The sequence below is a fragment of the Leptonychotes weddellii genome, chromosome 10 (genome assembly GCF_054177405.1).
Source record: "Leptonychotes weddellii isolate Sample4059 chromosome 10, ASM5417740v2, whole genome shotgun sequence".
In the NCBI taxonomy this organism is placed as follows: domain Eukaryota; kingdom Metazoa; phylum Chordata; class Mammalia; order Carnivora; family Phocidae; genus Leptonychotes; species Leptonychotes weddellii.
Window position 1 is genome coordinate 72641585 of NC_138378.1, and position 22869 is coordinate 72664453.

The 22869-nt window shown below is 40.5% G+C and overlaps 1 long non-coding RNA gene across 1 annotated transcript in view; it reads right to left on the minus strand.

Annotated features, from left to right (window-relative positions):
* Nucleotides 1-568: 568 nt before the first annotated feature.
* Nucleotides 569-22869, minus strand: part of LOC145723709 (uncharacterized) — a 196895-nt gene continuing 174594 nt past the window's right edge. The window contains exon 4 of the long non-coding RNA XR_014148966.1: nt 569-653. This is a non-coding gene — a long non-coding RNA (uncharacterized LOC145723709). The remainder of the gene's footprint in view (nt 654-22869) is intronic.

Genomic DNA, 22869 nt, shown 5'->3' on the forward strand with positions numbered 1-22869 from the left:
GTGTGTGTGTGACTTGCCCACTTTAAAACTTCACTGTAAAGTAATTATGCCTGTTTGGGGAGAAAGTCCTGAAGTTAGTATATATACACTTTTTTCCTTGAGCTGATCAGATTCCCTTGAGAAGATTTTCCAATCTCTTCCATGGAAGCTGAGAGTTTGGCTGCCATGTTCTGGGGTCTCAGCATCAGTACACAAATGGTTCTTTTGGCACAGTACCCATGCCCTCAGCTGTCATGGCATCCCAATCCAGAGGCCCTCTGTTACACCTTCTCCAGAGAAAATTCCTCCAGTCTTCTCACTCAACTGCAGAGGGGAAGCCTCACAGCATCTTGGAGTGTGAGAAAGAAATTAGGGATTATAATACATCTCTGGAAATAAAGCCAATAATATTCATCAGCCAGCTTTTCCTAATCTTTTTACTTTAATCCTGCCTCCATCCCTAGTTCTAGAAAGATCTGGTGCTGTTGTATGCTGTCCTATCTTTTGAGGATTTTGCAGTGTAAATGGGGTCAGTTCTCAGCTTTCCCCACCACCGGTTTTAGGTCTGCTCCACCACTTACCCACTTTCCAGCTTTCAGAAGTTAGTTGCCATTGTCTCCTCTTCCTTGAGGTCTTTTGCAAAAGAAATCCTTTTACCTTGGGTTTTGGGGTTTCTGGAAGGAGCAAAATTAGATGAGTATTCCACCATATTAACCCACTAGTGTCCCTATATCCTGACTGTGTTCTCTCATCCTCTGGATTATTTCCGTCTATTCTGGCTTTTAAATCTCAGCTATTATAAAGGTCCAGCTCAAATGCCACCTCCTCTACAAAGCTGTTCGCAGAGTGGAACACCTTGCTATTTTTCTTTTCTCATAGTACTTCTTTCTCTGATATCTTCCTCCTCTCCTACCATACACATGTAAAACACGGTAACAGGTAAATAAAGAAATGGTTTATTGCTATTACATTAGGGTACATCATAACATCACATTACCTACATTTTCAGACTTTATGGTCACTGTATTATAACTTCTTGGGATTATGGGCAGAGCATCGTCTAGGTTCCAGGGTCTGGCAATTTCTCCTTGTAAGTCCTTGGGCAAGTCAGTTAATCCCTCTGTACTTCAGTTTTCCTATCCTAAAATAAACCTACAAAATCAGGAGATGAAAACAGAACCTACAGAATTAGTCATAATGCAGAATCAAATAAAAAAACACAGGGAAGGAACACCTTCAGTGTGTGTATCAACTGCTGTTACTATTATCATCCTCATTTCCTTTTTCCTTCACAGTGTTTTTTGGGGGGGGGAAGTTGGTTTTTGAAGCTTCAAGGATTTTATTGAATGTGGCAGGTACCATGGTAATGTAATATGCTGTAAGATATCAGTATTTTTTTATGACTCATCTCTGTGCTCCCTGAAGAGCCCTGCAGATTGCTTTTCACATAGCAGGTGTCTGAGGAATATTTGTTGAATTGAATATAGCATCTCAGTATTTAAGGAGATTTTACATATGAAGGAAGACACAAGTGCACAGTCATGCATGTGTGCTTTGGTTGTTGGAAAGGTTAGTATGCTCCATCTGATTCACAATATTGAATAAAAATACGTCTGGCAATTTAGTCTGTTTCCTTCTGAAGACCCTACAAGTGTATGCTTTTGGCTCAAATGCTGTTGTCCTCCAGACCTGGAGAAAGCAAAAAGTAGGGTTTGGTGTAATCGTGAGCAAAGGTAGGATGAAATAGTCTCTCATTGTTTTAGGAGCTTTTTAAGTCTTGACATTAAAGACAATTTGCAACTTTAGGAAACCACCCTATTGAATCATAATGATCCCCAAATCTGTCTCACCCTCCCTTTTCCATGTGAATGATGTTTAATATTGATGTTTGCCTGTCTGCAAGGGTTATTTATGTGAACATGGGTAGCTTTCCTGCTTAGGAACACATCAAGTCTTGTTGCTCACCCTTCACCTGTGGTCTTGATTCAGAGTTTATGAAATCATAATCAATTGCCATGACGATAGTCATGGTAGTCCCAAGCTGAGCACAAGTTCAGGTGGGTGGAGCAGATGGACTTCTAAGCAACAAAGACCCCATCATCATGTAATTGTTCGTAGTAACCAAAACCACAGAAAGAGAGACATATAATGTAAAGACTGGTGCATAGTCTCCATTGTGTTACCCAACATGATCCTGCTCAAAGCTTTTCATGAAGGATTTGTGTCTTGTTAACATAGCTGGTGAGAGGTGGAGGAGGAAACTGTAACAAAATGATCTCTCTTTTGAGCAGGAGAATTCAAACACTCAACTTTAAAGGGTTTGATTAGTGAGTTTGTAAAATACCTAGGTCTCTTGAGTTGTTAAGTTTTAACACTTGGTTTTGTTTGCCTACCTTTTCTTCTTCCTGTAATGCTCTAAACCAGTGCCTCTCAAACGTAAATGAACATGTGAATCACCTGGGGGTGTTATTAAACTACAGATTCAGAGTCAGCAGTCTGGGGTGGGGCAGGAGTCTGCATTTCTAACAAGCTCACAAGTGATGCTGCTGCTACTTGTCCTCAGACCACGCTGAGTAGATGAGACCTTTGAAGTGAAAATCCAGGTTTTAAGTCAAAATAAGGATCTTATGACTGACAAGCTTCCAGGAACACTTCCCCTCTGGTTACCAATAACATCACTGTGTTTCCAAATTCTGAGCCACATGTTTCCTCACGTTTTAACTTTTCTGAAATTGGTGTGTGGCAATCATATTAAGAAACTTTTACAGCTACTTGAGCAGACAAGAAAGTTGTGACATATGGGTTATCTGAATATATGTGAAATTTGTGGTTGGTAGAATGTGTTTGTTACCTCAGTTATCTGCACTGGTAGCACCACATGGGGGTCAAATTTTAACTTAACATTTGTTCACAATACTTTCAGAACGCACTTGGTTCCACATTGGATTCGTCTGGAAAACTTTAAAAAATATTGATGCCTGGGTCCCAGAGGTTCTAAGGCAATTGTTCTCCCCAGATGATTCTCACATGCAGCAAACTCTGAGAATCACTGCATTAAAATATCTTCGCAATGATCATGCAGTTACAGAACACTGAAGCAGTACGTTACTGTGTACATGTCAGGCCATGTAAGGCTGGAGAAATTGCCCTTATCTTTCAGAAGAGATCATAGACTTTCAAAGCTCATAGAAGCTGGTTGTCAGTTGAGCAGGACTCTCAGCCAGGTAGTGATCATCTGTCAATGGAAGCCGCCTGACTTTGTTCCAGAGATGATGTTTTATAGCCAGTGATATATCAAAAGTGTGAGTTGAGAATATAGATGAAATCCTGGTTTTATTCAGTATGCCTCAAAATCAGGCCCACCCTGAAGAGGCAGAGGTCAAAGTCATGAGCACAGGTTATAAAAAGCTGCATGTTGTGGTACTAAACATGGCTGCATATGGCCAAGGATGGTTTCCCAAATTTCTTTCATCCTCATGTGAAGAAAGCTTGGATTTAACTTAGACTGTGATACTAAATAAGAAAGGGCCCTTGCTGCAAGAGGGGTGCTTTGTGAGTCAGCTGAAGACAAGGTTTCTGCTGCTGTCGATGGACTAACTGAGCCTCCAGGAGCCCCTCCGTTCTGGCCCTGCAACACCCTCTTTGATTGTCTGGCCTGATCCTCCAGAGGATAATCGAGAAAAGGGCATCATAGGCTGTTGCTCTAGTGAGGTAACATTCAAAACTGGAGGCCCTGACTTGACAGTCACAACTCGTGTCTTTGGGTGGGTCCGATCTTCAGTCCTTACAGAATAGGGATGGCTGACATTATATGTCTCCTGGCCCCTGATTTGGTGGTCAGTATGAGCCTGTGATCCAGGAGCCCTACCAGTCATTAGACTCTTGCATATACTAGAAGGAAGAAAACTGGTTCCGGTATGTTCTTACACACACACACACACACACACACACACGCCCCAACCCTTGGAAGAGGGGATAGCTCTAGAGGGGGAGGGGTTGGAATGAACTTGTTTGCTGGGTAGGTTAGGCCCTGGGAGGAATACAAGCAGCTCCAGGAGGAGGAAGTATTGAGGAGATTTCCCTAAAGAAGGGGAAAGTAATTGGCTTGGCAGGTTGGTCTAGTTGAGACCCATGGTCAGCAACTCCACCTTGAATATGACCTAGGGCTAGGCTGGATCAGAGGGAATTGGTGCCTAGAGAGACCTTCACAACTGAGTCATCGATGGGGGGTGTGCGTTTCCAGCCTCAGCAGAGACATGTAGTAGATTCTGTGAATGAACTGTCCCAAATGCCCCTGGCTACAGCCAGGTTCACCAGCAGCCATGTTGGACAGTTCGCATAAAAACTGATGACTTCCCACCTCAAGAGCCTGACCCTATGTAAGGCCAACATTTCCTCTTGTGCTCTGCTAATTATCTACTTTTTCAGACTTCAGTTTTGCAATTATTACTGTTTTCTTTCCAATCACCAATTTCTTCCAATTTAGATTATCCCTATTAGCATATTAAAAACCTTGATATCATCTCTTTAAAAAACAATGCTAAAACTCTTTTCCCATCAAGATTTCCCAAAAATACTTCCTAAAATTAGTTTCCTACCTCTCATTCTTTCTTCAGATTACCCAAGCATTCCACCACAACTCTGAAATGGCTGTCACTGGAGTCAATAATGACTTTTTATTAATAATCAGTTGTCCTCATTTTACTTTCAACAGTTTTTTGACATGATGGGCCACACTTTCTTTCTTGAAATCCTTTCTCTGGATTACCCTAATCTCATATGGGTTTCCGTCTGCCTCCCTGTTCTATTCTCTTCATTCCAAACCTCTAAGTGTTGAAATGCCTGGGAGCTTTGTCTTTAGCCCTTTTCTCTTTTCACTGACCTCTTTGGTGATCCCATCAAGTCCCTGGAGTATAAATCCAAACCATTTCAAACTGAAATTCCTGAACTTCAGACTCCCATATGCAGTACCTCCGTTTTTATATCCATGAGACCTCTCAAAATTAATGGCCAAGAAATGGTCAGTTCTAAAGCTACTCCACCATCCCTACCCCTTGTTTTTTCCATCTTTACTTACTGGATTACCACACTCCCTGTTGCTCAGGCTTAAAATCTTGAGATTAATTCCTTTCTGCTGTCACATCATCCACAGTAATCCCACCAGCTTCCTGTCAAGACATCTTCTGAATCAGAACATGTCTGTCATCTCCACTTCCACGATCCTTGTCCAAGGCACCCTCAGCCTAAACAATAGCAGTGGCCCCCTAAGTGGTCTCCCTGCCTCTGCTTTGCCCCCTGCTTCCCTCTCCTCCTTTCACAGGGCAGCTGGGTTATCTTCTAAAACATAAATCAGACGACATCATTCTTTTCTTTAAAACCCTTCCATGCCTTCCAATAGCCTCAAACTCTGTATAATCCACTTCTTTGCCATGGTTTATAATACTTTTCATAACTTGGTTTTGGCTTACCTCTCAGTTTTTGTTTTGTCTTTGTATTTGGTATTTGTCTAGAAAGACTTTTTATGTTCTACTTGCAATTTTTCGTACCGTTATATTTTAAGTGAATGTCTTGAAAATAGCGTATGACTAGATTTGTTTTTTTTTTTGATGAATCTGCTGAACATTGTTAAAACTAATTTATTTAGGGGTGCCTGGGTGTCTCAGTCAGTGGCCTGAGCCGAAGGCAGATGCTTAACTGACTGAGCCACCCAGGTACCCCCAGGGTTTCTTTTTGAAGTGATGAAAATGTTCTAAAATTGGCTATGATGATTGCATATATTTTATGGATATATGAAAAAAACATTGATTATACACTTTAAATGAATGAATTGTATGGTGTGTGAGTTAAATTTCAATAAAGCTGTTGCAGAAAATAATTCACCCCCTTCCTTTCTAGTCTCTCCTTCTGGAACTACAAGTAGACATATAAGGAGTTGGTTACAACATCCTACTGGTTACATCTTTATAATAAGAACATTAATAATAGTTAAATATTTGAATTTGATTCATAGTTCATATTCATATTCTGCAATTAACCAATAAAATTTATTTTATAGTATTTTTTAAAAAACAGGTCCAGTCAAGCTTCACAAATTGCATTTGGTTATTCTTTTAAGACTCTTTTAATCTAAAAGAATCCCCTCTCCTTTTATTGTTTTTTGTGATATTGACCTTTTTGAATAATCCAGACCATTTGTTAATGGAAAATCATCCTTTGAGCATCTAATGTTAACCTTTCTTTTTTTTTATTTTTTCAAATTAATCATTTGAAATGCTTGTTCTTTGTTCATTTTTTTCTGTTTCACTTTTAACTTGTTTAAATATTTTATGCATAGTTATTTTATATTCTGTATTAGGAATTTCATCATCTGAAGTTCTTAGAAGTCTAAATGTTTGTTTGTTGTTTCTGGTGGCTCTTACTGTAGCTTGGTTCCGTAGGAATTTTTAATCAAGAGCTCCTATTTCATTGAAGTATGATCCTGAGGGACCTAAATAGAAGGTACATTCCTTTAAGAAAATTTGTATTTCCTTTTACAGGAATCTAAGGGGACAGATATAGGGCCATTTTAATTTAATTTCTCAGCTTGAGTTTTCCTTACTATCCAAGATAGAATAAATTTGAACCCCAGACTATTCTCCAAGTGGAATTGCAATTTAGAGATAAAAGTTTTCACTATGGCTGCTTTTTCTAACCTTTTTCCCCCCTCAAGCCTATTTTTTCACTGAGGAGTGGAGGCCTCATCATCTTCTCCCCCATCTGCGTGTGCCCAATGTAGTCTGTTACCTCATGTGATCATTAATTCCCAAAGCTCTAGACTCCTAATAACATTTGCCCCAGGGCAGACCCAGCTTCCCCATTAGCTCACCACTCTGGTTTCAGTTCACTAGGCAGCTTTTCACCCATGTGGATCTACCTTACTTTCATGCAATTTCAGCTATGCATTAAAAAATATGTTGTAATTGATTCAGCACTAGGGGTTCTGCAGCAGGAGGATTTTCAGAGTAGCTGATCTGCCACACTGCTGGAAGCAAAATTCCCTACCTAACTCTGTGACCTCATCTCCCTTGAGTCTTCCCTTTTTCCCTGGGCTCTGGCCACACTGGACTTCTTTCTGTAACTCAAACACATAGAGCTCACAGATGTCTCAGAGCCTTTTCACCTGTTATTTGTTTTCCTTAAAAGGTTCTTTCCTTCAATTCACATGGTTGCACTTTATCACCATTCAGGTCTCAGCTTAAATGTCCCATCTTCAGATTCTTCCTTAATTACTCTGTTGCTTTCTCTCACCTTAGCTTAATATGTCTTCTACATAGAACTTTCCAGAACCTAAAATGTTTGTTTATTGATTTATGTTTTATTTTCTAGAATGTAAACTATTTAAAGACAAGGAATCCTGTTCTGGGAAAGTGCTTGGCACATATAGACACTCTGAAAGTAAATATTTGTTAACTGGTTTGGTAGTACCCCTTTTCTTTATCTTCTGCTAAGATACCTCCTTATGATCTCTTAGCCTGGAAACCAGGGCCATTTTCATAGTGACAATAGCCAGCCTACTATAGCAGGGTCACCATGGAAGTGCCATCCTGTGTATTACAAAGGGAAAATACTCAAACTCTGTGTGTGCATGTATGTGTAAATATGTTGTACATGTAGAAAACATGTGTACCTGTACAACTCACACCCATAACTCCTTGAATCATCAAAAAAAAACAAAAACTATGATTTAACCTGTTTTGGCACCCCAGGGAAGCCTTAGAGAAGGGATACAGTGGAATGATCTCTTCTTTTTTGGCAGACTAATTTTTTTTTCATAAGGAATATTACTTTTTTACTATTGAAATATAATTGGCATACAACATTATAAGTTGTATATTGATTTGACCATTCTATACATTACTCAGTGCTCACCACAATAAGTGTAGTCCCCATCTGTCACCATATAACATTATTACAGTCTCATTGACTATATCCCCTATGCTGTAGTTTTTCATCTCTATGACTTATTTATTTTGTAACTGGAAGTTTGTACCTCTTAATCCCCTTTATTTCACCCAGACCCCCATCTACCTCCCCTCTTGCAACGTAAGTTCTCTTTATTTATGTCTGTTTTTTGTTTGCTTATTCATTTTCTAGGTTCCACATGTAAGTGAAATCATGATATTTGTCTTTCTCTGACTTATTTAACTTAGCATTATACCATCTAAGTACATTCATGTTGTCACAAATGGCAAGATCTGATTCTTTTTATGGCTTAGTAGTATTCCATTGTCTATATATACCACCTCTTCTTTATCCATTCATCAATGGATGGACACTTAGGTTGCTTCCATGTCTTGGCTATTGTAAATAATGCTGCAGTAATTATAGGGGTGCATATATCTTTTTGAATTAGTGTTTTTGTTTTTCTTTGGATAAATACCCAGTAGTGGAATTATAGGATCATATGGTACTTTTATTTTTAATTCCTTGAGGAACCTCCATATTGTTTTCTGCAGTGGCTGCACCAATTTACATTCCCACCAACAGTGCATGAGGGTTTTCTTTTCTCTACATCCTCATCAACACTTGTTATTTCTTGCCTTTTTGATTTTAGGCATTCTTACTGGTATGAGGTGATATTTCATTGTGATTTTGATTTGCATTTCCCTGATAATTAATGATGTTGAGGATCTTTTCATGTGTCTGTTGGCCATCTGTATGTCATCTTTGGGAAAATGACTATTCAGGACTTCTGCCCATTATTTTAACTTATTTGTTTGGGGTTTTTTTTGGTGTTGAGCTGTAAAAGTTCTTCTTGATATTAACTCCTTATCAGATATATCTTTGCAAATATCTTCTCTTACTCAGTAGGTTGCCTTTTTGTTTGTTGATGGTTTCCTTTGCTGTGCAGAAGCTTCTTATTTTGATATAGTCCCAATAGTTTATTTTTGCTTTTGTATCCCTTGCCTGAGAAGACATATCCATAAGTATGTTGCTAAGGCCAATGTCTAAGAGATTACTGCCTATGTTCCCTTCTAGGATTTTCATGGTTTCAGGTCTTACTTTTAGGTCTCTCATCCATTTTGAATTTATTTTTGTGTGTGGTGTAAGAAAGTGGTCCAGTTTCATTCTTTTTTGCATGTTGCTGTCCAGTTTTCCTAGCACCTTTTGTTGAAGAGACAGTCTTTTTCCCCATTGGGAATTCTTGAATGATCTCTTCTTTAATTCATAGTTCAATGCCATTAGATAGTTTTTAAGAGCTCTGCAGCTATGGTTACAAGCAAATATCCAAATTTTTGCCATGCTCAAAACACTGGAAAGGGTCTTTCTGTTGTAGGCAAGCAATCAACTCACTTATGGAAGTCTCTTTGAAACTTACAAGTTTGTTTGTTTTACTATGAATGAATAAATTGTTCTTTCACTGAAAGCACTAAATATTTTTTGCAGATGCAATATGTTGACCATCAAAAGACTATTTAAGTGCCCAAGAATTCTGAGTTAGGATAGATATGTGACTCATATCTTATACAGGGATGATATTAAAAATATTTAATAGCCATCATGGTGTGGATGCTGGCTATAGGAGGAGAGCAGAAAGTCTACAGCCCTGCCAGATCAGGTTGGCGGGGAAGCATCAGTGACCTCAAAGCAGCTGCTATTCAATAACTGATATGGATGTGTTTCAGTATTTTAACAACCAGTATGTATTAGCCAAATATTAGCCTTGATCTTACGGGATTATGGATGGTCTGAGCTTCTAAGGGCCTTAGAAATTATCTAGTCCTGAGGTTTTCATATGTATTCTTAACTATGGAAACTAATAAACTATAGCTTATTTGTGAACTATTCTTAAGATTTTTCAAAAATGCCTTTAAGTCCCTTTTCCATATATTAGGATTGGTTTCATCGATGTATTATCATGAATTTTAGACAACTTAGCTGTTTATATCTTTCTCAGAAGCCTGTCTGCTTTCAAACACCTTTTAAAAATGACTGGCTATAGAGAATTATCTCTGCAGAGAATCTCCCGTCTGTTAAGTGAACCACTACAATCTCCTTTCTATTTCCCCGTTATGGGTGAACATAAGCACAGTTAATCCAGAAGCTTTGATTTAGCCATAAGTTTTAGTTTAGCCTTCTGCTTCTTGAAGTTTACCAGAACTGCACATAAATTCATGTGAAGGCTATTCTCTTTTTTCCTTTCTCCTGACCACATGGGGCAGGGGTTGCTGTGATACAGTGGAAAGAGCCTGACTTTTAGAGTCCAAAGACTTTTGGAAAAGACAAAAGAGGCAGTTCCTAGCAAGCACCTGTAATATATGGTAGTTGCTAAAAAATGTTTGTTGAACCTGAGGTATAAGTGGCCAGGGAAAGGTCAGCCAAGAGGAAATGAAAGAAGGCAGATGCTCTTAATAATTCACAACCTGAAAAATCAGACCGAGTACACAATATCCACTAAAATTCAGTGTTTTGATGGAACCCAAAGTATAGCAGGTATTCTGTTGTACTGTGCATATCTTATCCAGATATAAAGTCCCGACACCTTTCCTGGGATCTTCCCAAAACACTTAGGATTCCAATTATAGGATTTCCAAAAATTTGGCCAACACAGGGAATTATTTGACAATCGTTGTAAAAGGGAAATAATTTTTTTTTAAATAACTGGAACTTCAGTTAAAAAAAAAGTAACTTTTATTTCATCAAGTGTCATGAGAGAAGGAGATGGGGATAAGTTTGATATTTTGTAGCAGGAAAGAATCAATTAACAGAAATACTGCATTTGCAGTAAGAGGAACAGTAGCTGAAGTTAGGGAGGGGTGTGCTAAGAAAAGGGCAGGAAAGAAAAACTGTTTTACAAATGAGATTTCTTTAGCTTCCAGAAATAGAGAAAGTAGTTTACATACTCCTGCACATCTGTGTAGACTTGCAAAATGTGCTTTGCCTAATTCTTAGGTTGTACTGTTTATGCTATTGGTATGCAAAAGACCAATGCCATTTTAATATTTATGATGTTAACAAACTCCTCCTGTCCCAGCCGCTGCCTATAATGGTGGATCAGGACAAGCACTAGCATTTCAAAGATCATTGAATTTAGAGTCAGAAGGGACACTAGATATCAACTCCTGTTCTTTGGAAGGAAAAAAAAAGCTCTCTTTCCTAGCTTCAGCAGAAAATGCTTTTATTTTCTAGGCAATATAAGTAAGATGGTCACAAATCATATTGAAGGAAATATTCCCCATTGGAAACTACAGAATTTTGTCTTGAACACTGGACTTAGATAGATCCAAATATGATGCCAGGTTATCTTAAGTATGTTCTGCAGAAGAAAAGAACCTCCTCCCAGATGGAATGTCCCACCCAGATTTTTCCCACATTGTTTTCGTTATTGTGGCTTTTCTCAAAGGTTTCAAATACTGCCGCAGTTTCAAGATTTTATCCTGCTTCTCCACCTCCCCTCCATGTGTTGGTTGCCCTCCATGTTCAATTATTTGTGCACATTCATCTGTTTAGCTCCTGCTCAGTGCACATTTCTTCACTCCGCATCTTTCCTATAGATCTTAAAAGCCCTCTCCCTTGACCCAGGGTGTCTGTGGCAGCAAAGCTCAATCACTTGGCCTCTGCTGTTGTGCGTCCCATAGCCTTTTCTAGGGATGAAGTCTCCTGTGGTCCCTCCTGGCTCCCCATCTCCATCTGACTGGCTTGCTGTCTCTCTGAATGTGGGTTGAAGTATAACCAAGGCTGTCACTCTATTCAAAAAGAGAGCATTGCTTACTCTCTTGAGTTTTTCTGTTATTTCTTAGGTGTAGCTAGAGCTCCCATTTCATTTTAAAATAACTTTTCTTAAAAAGGAACATATACTGATCCACGTAATGCATTTACCAGTTCATTTCACTTGTGTTCCAACAATTATTTCTAACAATCTAAAGGAGCCTGTATTGGCTGCTCAGAAGGAAGTGTGTGTGCAGTGAAAGCTGTCTTTGGGAGTAAATAAAGAGCTGAGGATCCTTGAGGAACTCTGTGACCACACAGCCTCAGCTCACCACTTAGCAGCTCCAGGCTGCATCTGAGGCTGGAAGGGATCATGAGCTCATCCTCATGCTAGTTTGCACATGTTTGAGGGGTACACATTTTCACAGGGCTCCTCTCTGATCCTGATTCTTTTTTTCTCTGTGATCCCCCTCAGTGTTTGATCTGGGAATAATTTGAAAATGAATGAGAAAAGCAGCAAGGCAAGTAGGTGTTTCTTTTTCCTTCTTTCCCCTTCACTCTCTTGTTCTCTGCTCTCTTTGTCTTCACCTTCTATTATGTCTCAACTTCCTCTGTTCAAAACGGAAAGCTCTGTGCTGCCGTGAAAGCCCATCCCAGGAGGGCTGAGAGGGAGGCAGGGCACCAAGTGTGGAAGGTCATTTCACTGGCCTCACATTCGCATAGGACTCAAACTCCCCAGGGTCTGAAAGAAATGTTCCCTCTCCAGGGTCTGAAAGAAATGTGCTATACCTTCATTAAAAAAAAAAAAAAATCCCTAATTATTTTGCAAAGGGAACAGTTTACTTTGTGAAATACAAATGTATACAATATATGAAACTTTTTAATTTCTTTTATATTTAATATATTCCAAGCCCCTCGTCCCCCTAAAAAGGGGAAGGAAGACAGTAGGTAGGAAGGAAGGAGAGAAAGGAAGACATAGGCAGAGACCAGCCCTTTCTCCACTCTGAGAGGCCCTGGTTGTGGAGTAATAGGAGGCAGGGAAGGATTGGCTGACTCAGTGGTCCTCCTGCCTCCACCGTGACTGGCCTGGGACCTGGAAAATGCCTTTCTGTGCGCCTTGCCATGCTCAAGATTCAGGTGGTAGACTGGAGGTCTTTATGGTCTCCTCCAGAGGCAGCAACTTTCCATGATTCTGACAAACCCTTTGAAGAAGGGATGTGTTTAAAGTTAGGGCTTCACACTCCAGATTTTCATGGAAAACCTAATGGTTTTTCCCTGCCTTCCCCTGGAAATGCTTAGAGAGAAATCATTTGTCAAATATCACTTTGAGTAGCCAGGTTTAGCAACATGGCTAAGTCAGGCTACCAGGAGTGAAGCCAAGCACGGGATGGAGACTTAACTAAATTCTCCAGCAGAGGCCTGGGAGACAAGGTCTTTTAAGAAGCATTGTCTGTATCAGGAATTGAAATGAGCTGGAGAGGCTGGTGAAAGCAGGATTTCTCATGACAAATGCAGATGTGATCAGCAGGGGGTTTGCCTACAGGAAGAATACAGAAGGAGGTCCTTGGAGAGGCATCCATCATACCCACAAATACTTCCTTAAAAGCTACCTTTAAATAATGGAAAATGCATGTTAATGTGTGTAGACAATGGAAGCCTGGGATAGACCTCCTATTGTACAGTATAATGGAGTAATAACTGAGCCTCACTGGCCATTGAGAGGTGAGATGTCTGCAGCGACTGAAGCTTACTGTGAAATCCCCGCTTGCTCCTCACTTTGTCCATCACAGCTATTGTGACAGTGAATAATTTCCCATTCCCCCTTCAGGGTTTCCCAATTCTACACCTTTTATACATTCAACCAGTTGTGGTTTCAACATTCTAGTAAGTCTTCTTTGCCATCAACATGAGTCAGATGGCATGCCCTGGAACCCAGGATGTGGGAGGTAAGCAGGTTCAAGCATGGGGTGTCACAGTGGCTGGGTTGGTATCATCTGAAAAGCAAAATTTTGTGCAGCATATTCCAGTAGAGCTTTTACTGATGTTCTTCTAAATTAAGTTGTCCATCTAGAAATCCAAAGTCAAGACAAAATGTTGATATTCCTGAGCAAGAAGGACTGATACAGTCTTTGTATCACTGTGATCACACTTAGGAGAGTGTCTTGCCTGCTGGAAATCATGAACTGAACCAGAAGATATTCTGTGTTCCTTTTAAGGATGATGATTTAAGCATTCAGCCCTATTCTTTAAGCCAGCCAGTGCAGACAGAAGGAAAAACGATATTTATATGTTTCACTTATCTAGGGCTTACTGTGTGGCGGGCACTTTACCCACTTTATACCCTTTATTCCCCCAAAGAACTCTGAGGCATACACAGATGTTCTCTCCATCTGGCAGGTGAGAGTACTAAAGGTTTCTCATATAGCTGGTAAGGGGCAGAACCAGAATTCAGATTCTGGCCTGACTATAGAACATTTGCTCCAACCATCATACACCACCACCCCAACTTGGAATGGAGAGTGAGAACAGAGGATTAGATCACCAGAGCCCAGGGTTGTAGTTGAGAACCCACCTGAAATTCTACCTCTAGGATATCTGACAAGGAAATTAAATGGCTCATTGGTCACTTAAGGTTGTGAGTCAGTTCTTCAGGGAATTTGTTTTTGAGATGGATGCTCATCAGGCCATCAGCTACTCTGAGTGGCACAGTCAGACTCTGAAGTCGCCAGATTAACTGTCCCTGCTGGGCCTTCAGTGATGTAATAGCATCAGGCATCAGAAAAACATGTGGTCATCAACCATCCAGAATCAGTCCATGTGGAAGGAGAAGCTCTGAGTAGATGGGAAGAATTCTTGGACAAAGGGCTGGTCTGGGTAACCATCAAAGACTGTGGCATCTCTACCTTAAGATCCCTAAGAAGGGGTAGGATACCATCTGTTTGGCATAAGACTGAAAGCCAGGAGTCAGGTACTCATATTTGCTCTCTTCCCAGTTCTGGAATGACTTATCAAAAGCTTCCATTCATGAAGTCCATAGGAAAGTTTTACTCTTGTTCAAGAGCCAGCAGTGGCTGCATGTAACTACTTCTTTCATTGTGACATTGTGTTGGCTACTGCCTGAGTGTATTTTTGGCTTCACGTAGATTGTAAGGGGCTGGAGGGCAGGGGTCATTTCTTAAATTCTTTTGTAATCATTCTTCCCCAATGCCTAATATTCATTCATTTAACAAATATTTACTGAGTGCCAATTCTGTGTCAGGCACTGGGTTTATAAAGCAGAATAAGGTTCAGTTCCAGTCAGTAGAGAGCTTATATCTAAGACACATAGAAACTAAGTGGGATACACTGATTAGCATTTAAGTATATAGAGTTCTTATGGAAGAAAGATTTGTTTTGTATTATGCACAGAGTAGATACTCAGTGAAATATTTGTTAGATGAATGGAATATATGCTTATGAAATACAAGTAATGAAAGATAAGCCATCCGAAGATTATTGTGGCAGAAAGTGTTCATTTTGGGTAGAGGACAAAAGGGTGTGTGTTTGTATCCCACTTATCTTGTGCATTATAAAATACTAAAATTGTAAGGTTAAAAGGGGCTTTATGTCATTTCATTGGACCCCCACATTTTTACCAAGGAGAAAACTAAGACCCAGAGAGGTTGACTTGCCTCAGTTTATATCATCACAGCAGAAGCTGCATTTTCTCCTTCATCAGCTCTTTCTTTCAGACAATGTGAACTCAAAGGACCACAGGCTAATGCAGCATCCGTAATGACCCTAGTTATTGCCTTGATTGAGCTTTTCCTAATCAAAGCACAGCCCTTGTCGTAGGGAATTTCCAAAAAGCTGCCTGAGGCTGCTGATCAACAATTCATTTTTAGCATTTCTTTTTAAATCGCTCTAAGTCGTTGCACCTGGGTCACAGTGACAGCTGAGTAAGGGGGCTGAGCAGCAACGTTCAGGGCACCAGGTTGGTGAGCCCCTTCTGCCATGTATATGCATGAGCTCTCCATTTGCATAAAGTGAAAAAGCATCGCTCCCATTAATCACCGCATTCATCTTAATAATTAGTGGCAATAATGTTGAAGAGCGGTGGTCTCCACATCGATCTCTGAGGCACCGTGGGCTATTTCTGTTGCAGATGAATGATCATCAAGAGTGACAAGTTGATGTCTTTGGATCGACCACCCCAGTTCCACGTGCTTTACAGCCTGGCAGCTGGTCAGGAAGCTCGGGTGATCTGTGGGGCTAATGCTGTCCCTCTAACAAGGCCAGTAAAAAGGAGTGATGTGACACCTGGGAGGGGGCTTAAGAAAAAGTCCCTGACCACTTTAAGGGGCCCTTTTTCAGCCATATGCATAGTAAACTAGCCATAACTGCAAAGCAAGAGGCTATTTGTCATAAAGATTATGACTCCATGGTTAAGCACTTGAAAGGCTACCACTTGCTCTCAGACCTTCTCCATAAAAGATTGGCTTGGGGTCTGTAATTTGCCAATACTTCTGGGTCAAGAGAAAGCCGTTTCAGATCAGAAATGTAATAGAATGTTTTAAGACCAGTGGTACAGTGCCAGAAAGGATGTAAGTATTAATAATTTTCATGGGTTTTTTTAAAAAGGCCCTATCAGGTAAAAAAACAGAAGTCACAAAGGAATCCACTGGAAGATTTGAAGAGAAACTACAAAGGACTTCATTAATATAAAAGGGAAGATTAGTCAGAGAACAAAAGAATAAGGAAGGAGGCAGGGAATGGAGAGAGGGAAGGAATTATAATAATGTGAGACAGGGAGACTGGTGGGTAAAAGGGAGGAATTAAAACAAAGACTCCTCGACTTTCTAGATCCACAAGATCATCCTGGCTATCTCCCCTCTGTGACAAGATGAAGACGAAGTGTGAGTGACAGGGAAATTCCAGTTTTAGATGTAAATGTTTAAAAAAGTAACAACAATTAAATTTCTCCTGAGGTCTGGGTTGCAAAGCCATAAGCACAGTGTTAGGGTTGATTTGGGAAATTTGATAGTACTTTCTCTTTTGCTTTCTTAGCTTATATTCACTAGTAAAGGTTTGAAACTATCTTTGTGAACTCTTATTCTGCCTTCATTAGAAAGTGAAGTTTACCCATTATCTACAAAAAAAAATTTATAAAAAGGAAGAGAGTGCAGATGTATCCAATGGCTGTTTGCTTTCTTAGGGATTTTTTTAAAATATAACTGTTCTCTTCCCTCTCCCCAGCGACATAAAGTGAATCCTCTGCATTCCTTCCACTGCTTATTGGGTCTCTGCACTTCTACATTTTCTGTGAGAGGGTCAGCACATTGAATTTGGTCAGCATGTGCACTGCCTACTCAACTTTGGGACAAGATACATGACTTAAAACTGAGCACCTTGAGAATTTTTTTGTTGCTACATATCTTTTCCCCTCTTTGTAGCATTATCTGGTTTTGGTATCTAAAGAGAGGCTCTGTTACAGCTCTGTGCTGGGTTTTGGGGGGAAAGGAAGGGTCCAACTGTGAAACATCTAATAAACATAACGTGAATAAACACCAGGGCTGACACATCCTCCTAAGTGAAGTTCATGAAGATCGGGTCTTGCACAATCCTTTGAACCAATTCCCATTCCTTTTTGGAGATAAAGGTTGCTGAAAAGAAAGCGTTTCTTATCTATAGGTTTGAAAGCAGGTCAAGGATTCTGGGATATGAACAATAGCATTCTTCAAGAGCCCTTACTGTGTTGTAGCAGGAAGGAAAAGGAGGTATGCTAAGTGATGGCAGAACCTGGCATCTTTGACCCCAAGAATTACAGCGTCTGAGCCAACAAAGGAAGAACATGATGGGGGTCATTGGTCTGTCCATTTTGATCTTGGAGTAGGTTGACCTTCCTCAGCCAAAATGGCCACATCCCTAGGGTGTGGAGTGCTTGGCTTGCATCTTCTGGGTAAGCTGTGGGCATTTTGCAAGGCTAGATTTTCCCTTCGGACCCTCCTGTCCAGTGTGTCTTGCTGTGCCTAGCTCCTTTGCCCTACCTTTCAGTGTCTGGGTGTGCACGGTGTTTTTAATTGGATTCTCTGAAATACATTTCTGACACTGATTGAGTTACATTATATTCTATTCTGTTATCAAACAAATTTGCTGTCAAACAAAAGATCAATGTTATTGTAATGTCCTACTTGATGGATTAAATAGGGTATTATTCAACTCTTATTAAACAATCAAGAAAAACACACTGGGACATGCTTTCATTCGCAGCTGCTAACAAATACATTGCATGTGATCTGTGATTAAGAAACAAAGCAGGAGCAGTTATTTTCAGATTAATTAAACAAACAAGTAGGATTTAGGGACCAGGATTTTTAAAACCCAGTACAATTCTTTGAAACATGTTTGGAAAAGGACATAATTTACTTTAACTACATGAGTGAACACTTAAGAATATAAAATCTTTCAGTGACGCAATTCTGGATTAATTGCCCGGAACTATCGCAGCGCCATAAACAAAACCGTTCTAGGGATGGACCTTTCAGAGGATTTTTTTTCCTTGTGAGTAAATGTCCATTTAGAGAGCTTTTCTAAATTTAGAAGCAATGTTCATCAATCATTTATAATAAGCACCAAGTAACTCCACTCAGCTGCTTGCCCGAGATGCACCCCCCTTGTGGAGAGCGCTCCCCTCAGAGTGCTTGCTTTGCTAGCCTGGCATTCACTCCATTACCAGGGCCTGACCTTTGTGTTTCTCAGACTTTGCTCTCAAGATGCCCAGAGAAAGCAAATATTAAATCAGTAGAAATCTTTCTCTTATCTCAGCCTGCCTGGCTCTATATTATCTTTAGCCCCACCCCCACCCCCACCCCCATCTCCCAGCTTTACATACAGTTGGCTACATTTTGGCTCCTTCTGTCTGATGCTGTTTCCGCTAATGGCTGAAGAAATGGAACATTACACCATTTAACGTGTGTGGGTCACATTAATCACAGAAAATTCTTCTAATGTCTCAGAAGTAACTGTCAAACTGGACATACTGAATCTATTTAAACTAAAGCATGCCATTTTTTATCTACAGTGATCTTTAATTCCCATAAAAGGGTCAAGAAAATGTGATTAAGTGACAGTTTTAAAATGTACTATAATATTAAATAGCTTGATTAAGTGACAACTATAAAATGTAATACAATATTAAGTATCTGGCTATGTCCCAAAAGAACTTTAAAGTATTTTTGAACGGTTTGGGAATTCACTAACCCATAATGGGTTACTAAGGAATGTTCTTTCTTTTTTTTTTTTTTTTTTGTGGGGACATAAAAATAGTTGAACTTAAAACACACACTAAAAAAACAAAAACAACAACAAAAGCTTGCATCATTACAGATAACTTAGAAGTTTAGTCTCTCTTTGGTTAGAATTGTAGTCTCTCTTTAGAGCACCAAGGACTGGGCTTTTAGCAATAAGGAATGATCATTTTAGGATTCTGAATTTACCAGTGCTTGACTGGAATTATAAGGTCTATAACACAAAGAATAGAATCAAAAGTAATTGTGGCAGGGAAACCTCCCAACTGGATGGAAAGGCCACAGGCTAGACAGTGACCTCTCAGGCTACCTCCAAAGGGGCTGATCATCACTCCCTGGGTGCCCAGCTTAGCTTGTATATTATATCTTGGCTCCTTTGGGGGGCATATTAGGAAACGCCAGCTTGGCTGAGCTCAAGTCCTCCAGCTAGCCAGTTCTCTCCAGTAGAATAAGCCGGTGGAGATACTGAAATATAAGATGGGGCCCATACAAGGATCCTTGCTATGCCTGGACTTTAATGGAGGCACTATCTAGGGGCTTATGGTGGAAGGGGACAGTTCTATGCAATGTCTAGGATAAAATTTGGGCCAGGTGCCCAGGTCAAATGAGTAAAGAAGTTTATGTCATTATTCAGACGGTTTAGTAACTCTTGGGCCCCGAATATTTGGTCATATCTTAGCTTGGGTTCCCCTAGAAAGCATAACTTGAGGCAAAGCCTTCTGTGCTATGATGCTAGTAAAGGATTCAACCCTGGGGAGCAGGAGGGGAAAGGAGAGTGAGACAGAGAGAGCCAATATGAGGATGTCTTATCTTATTGGCTGCTACTGATTGCTTGATCTTGATTTTGTGGGACTGTCCCCCAGGAAACCATCTAAACTGCATAACCATATAGTCCATCTACAGGAAAAAGGGGAAAGACTTTATCAGCCAGCTCCCATGGGTCAAATGTTTTCTCCATTGTACCTCAACTCATCACTGCTGGTTGCATTTGGGTGGGTACATGGCAGGCTCTTGAGGCATCCTGTACCTATATAGCAACAGAGAATTCCCAGAGCAGGAGGTGAGGTAGGTCAGGTGGAGCCTATGTGATGTAATTTGGAGCTCATGCAGAGCTGGTTGCTGCCATGGCATCTGGAACAAGGAGAGTCTGAAAGGGTCTGAAGTGGCATATAGGAGCGTCCCTATCCAGGTCAGAATCAGATAGAGACACTCTTCATGTAGTCAGGCTCACCAGAATATTTCCATATGTCGCTGCTGAAAGAAAGTCCATTGAATTTTGAAGTGTCTTCCTGGCTTCTGTCCTGAGTGTAAGCTCCTCTCTAAACTCAGGGAGATTCTGGGCTGGGTACCATGGACAAGTACAGTCTGCACCTCTAAAAAATTGTCAAGTAGATATTAAGTTTTGGTAATGGTTAGCAAGTGGCTGTGCCTAGAATTGCAGATATAGGCCACATGCCCCTTAAGAGCCTTCCAGTGTCCCATCAAGAAAAGGGTTGATTCTGACTTTTAAGGACACTCTTCAAGAAAAAGATGAAAAACTGTGCTACATATCACTGCGAGTCCACAGTGACAGAGACAAATGGCCATGACACATTTATGTAGGCTCACTCACTTTCAGGGTGATGATGAAGCTTCATCTGGAAGATTTGCTCATCTGTCTAATAAATCAGCAAGGAAAGTTTCCCGGATATTTACTTGGGACTTTCTTTCCTGTCTTCATTTCATTCCATTCCTCCAGTTGCTCACCCTCGTACCAAGCTACATAAATCTCCTCTCCTTCTTCTGTCCCTTTGTCAACCATTAGCCTGCTCCCCCTCTGTCATTGTTTCACCAGACCATAGATGTAACTCTTCTAATCTTCCCTGATAAATCAGGCTCTTGGAATCACTCCTTGTTGCTCCCTCAAACTCCCTGGAGCTGGGCTATAGGGCTCAGAGTGCTGGTGCAGACGTTTCTTTTATAATGGGCCCTGAAAGGTTGTCAGCTGCAGATAATTAGGATCTCACTTCCCGCCATCGAGCTGCATATATCTTCCATGCAAAGAACCCCCATCACCTTCAAAAGAATTAACACATGCAGAGGAGATATACAAGGGGGCTGGGTGACCGGAGGATGGGGCCATCTCTTCTGAAGGCCAGAACTGCTTCATGTTTCCTGTGAGAGAGAGAGAGAGAAGCACTTTCTCTCAGGAGAACCTGACCCTTCTCACGCTATTTTATGGTAAAAATCTCATGCCTTGAGTCTGGATTGTGCAACACAGAGTATTGAGCAGAATATCTTTGAAAGTAAATTATTTTGTAATAGTGTTGTGCCTTTATGCTTTACCATATTCTCTCTCTCCCTATTGAACTAAAATTTAGTTTTGTGATGAAAACTCAAGTATATTTTATGTGCAGTTTTTATGTTCTAACTCTGATGATAACTAGCCCATATCACTGTTAGATGTACTGTTCAGTTTTTCTTTAATAGTTGCTGAGAAATATCAGGGATGTAGCTTCAGGAATACTGGCTGGGCTGTCAAATGGATATGATCAGAACAGAGTGTCGGCCCCAAATGCAGCCTGGCACAGAGAAAATTCTTCTTAGCAAATGATTCGTGAGACCTTAGGGCCTACCATGTTTAGAGGTGGGGATATTATTCAGAGGGGAGAGAGAAATCAAATAGGATAGAGCTGAGACTCTCTCCCCACACTTCTATCAGAGCAGATTTATTTTTGCCCATGCTGTATATTCAGATTCCATATAATTTTGTATTTTTAAAAAGATGGAATTAAGTTTGAAAACTTCTGATTCCATCACCTTGTCCATGAGGAAAGAGGCCCAGAGATGTTAAGGTCACATAGCTTGTTAGTGCTGTAAGCAAAAGGGAGAGTATAGGACCCCCAACCCCTAGGTTTTTTATCTTTCCCTACCACCGTGCAGCATCATAATCTTCATAATGTTCTTGAGTATTGTATTGGGATCATTAGGAAATAGGCCTATATTTTCCCAGGCTGATGTTCATGATAAAATACTATTTGTGGTCTGAGATGCTCTCACTGACCTGTGCATTTGGAGTGAATTTTCTGGTGGTGGGGACAGATGTGCACTGAGTCACCCTCACAATTGCCATCATCTGAGATGATTGGTGAGTCTCAGGGGTGTGATCTTTGACCATGAATCTCAGCAAAAGGAACTAATGCCTTGAGGGAGAAGGCACAGTTTGGCCTAAGCCTCATCAGAGTCACTGCTGGGGCTAACTACAGAATTTTAGAGTTAGACTGGATCATAGCCATCCCCTAGCCAAACCCATTCCTTTTAAAGGGGAAGACAATGAGGCTGAGAAAAACCAAATGGTTTTCCCGCACAAAAGAGGAGCGGGTTCAGGACTGGTGGGCAATAGGCATTGATTCTTATAGGTATTGATTCTCTTGGCTGGAGGGAGCTGGAGCTTGATTTGTCTGTTGTCTTTCTTCCCTTTCCACTGGGACCAGTCCAAGAAAGTGATGTAGGTAAAGGTGTCTGCTCTGCAAACTAAAACTCCCTTTGGGCTAGCTGTTCCAACATCTGGATGGGAGAGTGAGGGGGGCCTGTGGGAAGTTACCAGGTCTGTTTGCTTCTCAGCCCAGTCTGTGTCCCTCCATGGGTCTTTTTTTAAATTTTGTTTTATTTTATTTTGTTATGTTAATTGCCATACATTACATCATTAGTTTTTGATGTAGTGTTCCATGATTCATTGTTTGCGTATAACACCCAGTGCTCCATTCAATACGTGCCCTCTTTAATACCCATCACCAGGCTAACCCATCCCCCTACCCCTTCCCTTCTAGAGCCCTCAGTTTGTTTCTCAGAGTCCCTAGTCTCTCATGGTTCATCTCCCCCTCTGATTTCCCCCCCTTCATTTTTCCCTTCCTACTATATTCTTCTTTTTTTTTTT